Source organism: Lepeophtheirus salmonis, chromosome 1 (genome assembly GCF_016086655.4).
Source record: "Lepeophtheirus salmonis chromosome 1, UVic_Lsal_1.4, whole genome shotgun sequence".
Taxonomy (NCBI): domain Eukaryota; kingdom Metazoa; phylum Arthropoda; class Copepoda; order Siphonostomatoida; family Caligidae; genus Lepeophtheirus; species Lepeophtheirus salmonis.
This window is the reverse complement of record NC_052131.2, coordinates 45,892,368-45,899,712: the sequence shown is the minus strand read 5'-3', so window position 1 is coordinate 45,899,712 and position 7,345 is coordinate 45,892,368.

The following is a 7,345-nucleotide window of genomic DNA, read 5'->3' as shown; positions in this document are numbered from 1 at the left end:
GACAAGACAGGCAGATTTTGACAAAACATGCAACCCCTTATAGTCAATGACCCACTAAAAATCTAACAAAAATTTTAATCCTTTACGGATGAATTTTATAAATTAACGGAGTCTGTTGATTCACAACTGGCTATTCCGATGGCAAATCCGCAATTAACCACCTGGATGTAGTCCCACAATTATCACTAAATGACATACACAAGAATTTCAGATTGTCTCCTAGATCCATTATGGGGGCCAATGGGGAGATAAGTGACATTTATAGAACGTTAACTTCGATCCCTACCTCTGCTGATCTTTTGGACGAAGCAGTAAGCAAGGAAATAATCCAATTTTTTTTGGAAGCCATGGCTATATAACTAAAGGAATGTGAGAATTTCCATGTTTCAATCATGGAACCCTTCACTTTTGTGGAAGGGTATGTTTTTTACTCGGTGCAATGCCTGAAAAAAGATGAAAAAGCTCCTTAAGAACGCTGGAAGGATACTTTTAGTCTCTTCCTTTAAAGATCCCCTTAAAACATCAATCCTGGAGGAGGAATCATAAGACTCGGTTCCAAGTCATCTTATATTTGGTCCTTCAGCAATCAAGATGATGTTGGATAATGTTCAGAATGACCTAGCTTTGTCAATGCGATATGGAGAGCTTTAGGATATCGAAAGATACCTTTTGGATAGACAACGGCTAACAGGCCCTCGAACCCTAACCCTTCCTTAAGGTCAATACTCCGTCTAAGAATTTTATGGGACCTCCAAGAGGTCATGCAATGCCTCCAAAGAGAAGGATACAGAAGTACACCTCCTTTAGTTATTCCTCATTTAGGTATATTTTTGATTTTGAGACTTTAGATAAAGAAATTCAAATACCTTCAAAATTTGGGGGCTAACTTCTTTTCAGCTAACTTTTCCAGCTACTCACGGAATCACTATTTTTATTTAAAGAATTTTCTTATTCCTATGGGAGAGACAATCCTCCTTTATACTCTTAGGCTAAACAAGCAATGGATAACGAAGTTGCAGAATTGTGTTTTTCTGGAGCTTTTGAGATAGTTACTGAAAGTGATTTGTCTCCTGTCTTCATTTTCGGAATATTTTCTCTTCCTAAGAAGAATAACTCTTGATGGAGAGTAACAAGAAATTTCAAGGCCTTTAATAAGTTTGTTCTAAATTAAAATTACAATCAGTTGATTCGTTAAGATTTTGGCTACACCAAGGTTCCTTTTTTTTTTTTGTTGTCTTTTATGCTCTTTAGATCTGTCTGATAAAAATCATTTTTTTAATGACTTTGTCCTGACCACCGTCGTTTTTTCAAATTTCGATGGAGAAACAATATCTACCAATTTAACGTTTTATGTTTTGGTCTTTCCTCAGCTTCGATAATTTTTACTAATTTTTTGAAACAAGTGATTTCATATCTAAGATCACAACTTAAGATAAGTTGTAGCATCTAATTAGATGACTTAATTTTGCAGGCCAATGTCTCTGCGCATGCCTCCCTCTCCTCCTGTTTAGCCTTGCTGTTACACACAATCCTTGTTTTCAAGGGCAATTTAAAGAAGAGTTATTGGATTCCAAGGACGCAACTTATTCATCTAGGATTGTTATAGGACTATGTGTAGGTTACTCTTACCCTTCCTGAGGAGGGAGTGGAAAAGATCCCAGATCTTACCGCTAACTCCCGCCATATGAGGAGGTTGTCAGTCCAAGACCTTCAAAAAATAGCTGGACAAAAGATCGGAGATCTTGCCGTTTAACTCCTCCTACGGCGATGGTTGTCGGTCCGAGACCTTCGACAAATAACTACACAAAAGATCTAAGATATTGTTGCTAAATTAAGCCAAAGGCGAGGGTTGTTGGTTCTAGACCTCCAACAAATCTTCCAAGATCTTACCGCTAAATTCTGCAAAAGGCGATGGTTGTCGGTCCAAGACCTTCAACAAAACACTGGGTAAATTGGAAGTGTGAGACCAGCGTTTGAGTACCCCCACTCTTTCAGAAACTTTGAGTTAAATTAATAAAAGGAAATTTTGATGACCTTTTCAATCTAGAAATTCAAATCTCCTCCGAGAGCGATAAAGATATATTATGGTGGGAATAACTATGAATAGCCTGTACACCAGTGAGAAGAAATTTAATACAACACGAGAAGTTTTTACAGATGCTTCCTTACCAGCTTATGGCATTTCATTATGATACAGCTCCTTTGAAGAGGGTCGGTAAAGGGGAACGATGGAGATCTTCAAATTAACGAGCACGGAAATCTTTAGAAAAAGCGTTATTTATATTTCATATCTCTCCCAGATATTAGTTCATGTGGATAATACAACTACATATTTTAAAGAAGGGTGATGCCAAGGTGAAATGTTGAAACGGTATCGCTGTGAGAACTTGGAAGCGTTTGATGAAAACAGAAATTTGAGCAGATTTTTTCTGGATTCCTTTCAAAAGAGAACACTGAAGCAGACTTTTTATCAAGGGAGTTTTTTCATACTTGGGGATTCTGATTGAAGGAAGAAGTATTTAACCAAATAGTATCCCGTTTGTTCCAACCCGAGGTGGATTTATTCATGTCAAGAGATTTCCACGCAAAGGAAAATAGTGTATCTTCGATTAGAAACGATCAAGCGGAGGTCTTAGATGCGTAATCCATCAGGTGGAAGACGAAAGGTAACTTTTTCACTCCAGTTCCCCTGCTTCCGAGAGTTACAAGTAGACTGGAAAAACAAAATTGCTCGTCAGAAATTATGATAACTCCCTAATGAATAGGACAAAAGGGTTCCTACAGTTTTAGGAGATATCGAGGGAGTCACTATAATTGGGGGCAGCGAGGAAAATTCTCTCGTGCCTGAACACTCAGAACCTCGCAGAATTAGGGTTTCTGATATCTTTGTTGATTTAGAGAGGTCTTTATTAAATAAAGGTTTCGATTCAAAGGCAATTAATATATTTTTTCCTGACATTCGTACCTCAACTAAGAGGACTTACACATCGGGGTTTTAAACTTTTAACGTTTTATTTAGGAGAGGGTTTATCTTCCTTACGAGTGTCAGGGAATGTGGTAATTATTTACTTTACATCATATCCCACGTCTTCCAATAGCGCCCTTGCAACAAAAAAAAAACGGTTTTAGTAAAGAATCAATTAAGGCCAGAGGTGTTATCATCAGATAAGTTGTTGACCAGATTCTTGTCAGGTTCATTCAATTTAAATCCTCCGTTACTTAAATATCAAGATACGTGGAATATTAAAATGATCCTTAGTACATATATAGAGATTCAGGGTGTCTGGATAGTTTTATCATATGAAATATTGGCAAAAAAGACCCTTACTTTAATAGCTCTGGCGAGTATAGCTAGATTCAAAGTTTGGATATTTAGTAAAGTAAATACTAATTGTGTTTTAATTTCTGCTCTTTTTTTCCAAGTGGTTTGGAGTAAAAAAACTTTGTAGGATTACAAATGCGCTAGCCTATGACATAAAATAGTAGACATTAACTAAGTCTACTGTATTAATGTCATATTTTATAAAAAGCGTAGCTATTCATTTGTCAATAGTTCCTCCCGCCATCCCTCTTACTTAGTTGAAGTTACGGCTATCAGCAGAAAGAGGATGATGCACCGACCTCTATAGTAACTGGATGCACAACCTATAGAATAAAAAGGAGAAAAAGAGTAAGTTACCCTTCTGCTGTTGGCAGCCATCTTAAGTACCTATTTGTACGAAACCCTCTTTAGTTACTTTACTTATTCATTAATAAGTTAATGCAAATGATTGGTGCATACAAGTCGAGGATTACCATGTATTGTGTCGCATTTGGTTGCAAAAACAAGTATGCTGCTGGCAATTTAATTTCATATCATCGTTTTCCGACCCAGAATCCAGAGAGATGCAGACAATGGGCAAGGAATCTCAAGCGAGATGACTTTACTCCCAAAAAGTTAACGAGAATTTGTTCGGAACATTTTACTTTAGAATCCTTCAATCGGACTCTGGACGTTGTAAGGCTGAGAGAAAATATTGTGCCTACTCTATTCAAAGCATTCCCGCCTCGCCTTCAAGAAGAAGTTGCAAGAACTCTTGGAAAACGCAAGTCTCCTACAAGGAGGTCCTCCTCACCTCCTAAAAAGGTCAAACCATCTCCTCGACTCAAGATAGATCCTTCCCAATTTGAGGCTATGGAAAATGTGCAATTGGATCATCCCTATTCTCTCCCATCAGCTCAAGTCATTAAGGAGAAGTTCCAATGGCAAACGGATATGATCTCCAAGCTAGCAGATCGTTCTAAAAAATACATATGTCAACGGAATACAATCTCCAAGAAGTTAGAAAACTTGGCTGACTTTCTAAAAGACCTGAGGTCCAAGAGAATGCAATCAGGCTTTATCCATTCTTGATACATTGTCTGACGTTCCTAAAAACCTTTTAAAAAGGATGCAAATCGGAAGTGGTATAAAGGGAAGTTGCAGTAGCTACTCACCTGTGCTCCGATAATTTGTCTTGGCATTGTCATTCTAATCGACAAAGCATATAGTTATGTTAGAAAGACCTATGACTTGTGCCTCAGTACCATTCGAAAATGATATTCGAATGTTGATAGTGATCCGGATTTTACTCTCAATGGAATGGGAAAAGATTTGATGAATATGTCAACATTGGTCTTGATGAAGAAGAACTTAGTGAGACTATACCGAGAACACAGGCCCTTGCCTTTATGGTTGTGTCTTTAAATCAGAATTGGAAAATTCCAGTCGCTCATTTTTTCATTCATAGTTTGACTGGCTCCGAAAAAGTAAATCTTGTAAATCATTGTCTGAGAAGGTTCCATTCAATCAATATAACAGTAACTTACAATTGATCTAGTAGCCATCAGACTATGTTTAAAAAAATGGGAACTAATTTGGAACCAGGCAAGGAGTTTCGGACATACTTTTTTCACCCCAGTGATCGTCACCAAAAAGTCTTTGTTTTATTTGGCATATACCCTGGTATAAAATTAGTTAGAAATGCGTTTGCAAAGTTATGGTGAATAAAGATGGTAGAAGGTTCGAATTGAGGTTTCTCGAAGAATTGGAAAAACTTGAATCATCCGAAGGCTGGAAATAAACTTAGGAAAAGGCACATTAACTTCCATAATATGAAAATGTAGATATGAAAACTTGATATATTAAAAAAAAAAAAATGATAACATGTATTTTTTAGCTTTTTATTAGGTAAACTTGGCTACTCAACTTCTCAGCTCGTCTGTAGCAGATGCAATATCATTTTGTGTTAAAGACCTTCAATTGACAGAATTTAAAAATTCTGGAGGAACTGTCGACTTTATTCGAAGATTTGATCGACTATTTGATTTCACCAACAGCCGAAATTCTTTGGGCAAAGGATTCAAATCTCCTCTTAGTATTAGGAATGAAGCCTTTTGGAAACCATTTATTGAAGAAATACTATCTTATATAACGAGTTGAAGGATGAATCTGGCAATCCTTTTGTCAAAAAGAATAAAAGGACAGCTTTTGTTGCATTCATGACATCCATAACTTCAATTAGTGGCATATTCGATTCCCTTGTAAAATCAAAAATTATGAAGTATCTTTTAACATACAAACTATCTTAGGTAGAAATCTATCAGGAGCCAACGGGGTACCCGGTTTTGTGACCGGCGCTGTTTTATTAGTTTGGTTCGTTCCGGTATTTAAATTATATACATTTTGCTTTTATACTACCCGGTACGGTCGGCTCCTCCTATTTATACATATTAATTTCGCTTTAAACCCTATTTATTCCTAATTATTTTTCAGGATCATATCGAATTATTCTTCTGTGCCATACGATCGCATTTAGGGAACAGTAATAAACCAACTTTTCGAATATTTTCCTCCATTTATAAGCGGCTATTAGTCAGACATCATGTTTCCGACGGCGGAGGCAATTGCATAAGACTCGATAATACTGTTGCACTTTTCAATACATCAAAGAACAAGAGGGCAGAATCAGAAGTCATATCATATGATGATGATTTATCCCCGATTAAGAAATATAGCCTGTCAGAAAAACATTTACTTTTCCAAGACGACGAATATTGCGATGGGCCTCCTTTTGTGCAAAGCCTTACACAATTCAAAAAATGCGTAGCTGCTTACATGAGTGGATATGTAGTAAGGTCAGTTTCCAAGTACTTAGTATGCCCTGAGTACTTAGAAGCTCTTTACTGTCATAATCCATGTAACTACCGCAATTCTTTAATTCTGAGGAAATCCAATGGAGGTCTCCTTTATCAATCGAAAAGTGTTTTGGAAATATGTATAGAAACTGAAAAATGTCTCTTGAGACTCAAAATTCAAGGAGTTCTCAAGACCAAAGCTACAGTGATACAAAACACTATTAATAGCCGTGACCTACAAATATGCAATTGTAAATCCTAGATATTTAAGGAATTTGAATCTCATAGTCATGACACCTTAAATTACAAAAACGTATTATCTTGATATATTCTTAAAGTAGGCTTCATCATGAAGCCAGCCTAATTTCGGAGCATGTTAAAAAAAAAATTATACGAAAGTCTCTTTCGTAACAGATTCTTTTTAAGAATCAATGATTCAAAGGTCTTAAATATCATGTGTATATTATATTTGTATGTTTTAAAAATAAATAGCAGCAAAGATTGTTGTAATAAAATGATTCTAGTTTATTGTTGGTTCTGCTTCAACTAAGCTTCTCAAAGAACACTGACTTTATTGTATAACATTTGTTATCAATGAGAAGGATAAGGTCACGGAGCAAGATGTAAGTGAGTGTAGACGCTGAACGTTGAAAGTGTAAGACTGCTTTAACTAAAAGAAGGATTCCGATTATAGGCATTAACGGACGACATAGTACATAAATGAATTTGGATTAAAAGGGCAAGGAGAAGAACTTGAATCTTATCTTTATCTTAAGCCTTGTACAGCTTCGAGAATATCGTTGTGCCTCCAATTTTCGAATTGAGAGAAAAGTATCCTATATATCTTCATATACAAATTATAGGTACCAAAGATGGATGCCGACAGCTGACGGGTGACTCTTTTTTCTTTGCCTATTGAGTAAGAGAAGGAACACATGTTGTAGAGGGGTGATATTCAGGGTGACCAGATTCTTATTGTAAAGCTTTGGTGTCTGTTTCTAAAATAGCTAGAGTAGAACGGAATTACAAATGTATAGCTACGCTTTTAATAAAATTCACATTAATACAGTAGACTTAGTTAATGTCTACTATTTTTTCTTCCTGCTTGGCTTAGTTAGGCAGAGAGAGAACAAACATTCTGATCTAAAAAAATGGTGTACAGCTGTTCTAATGTGTGTAATTGAAGAAA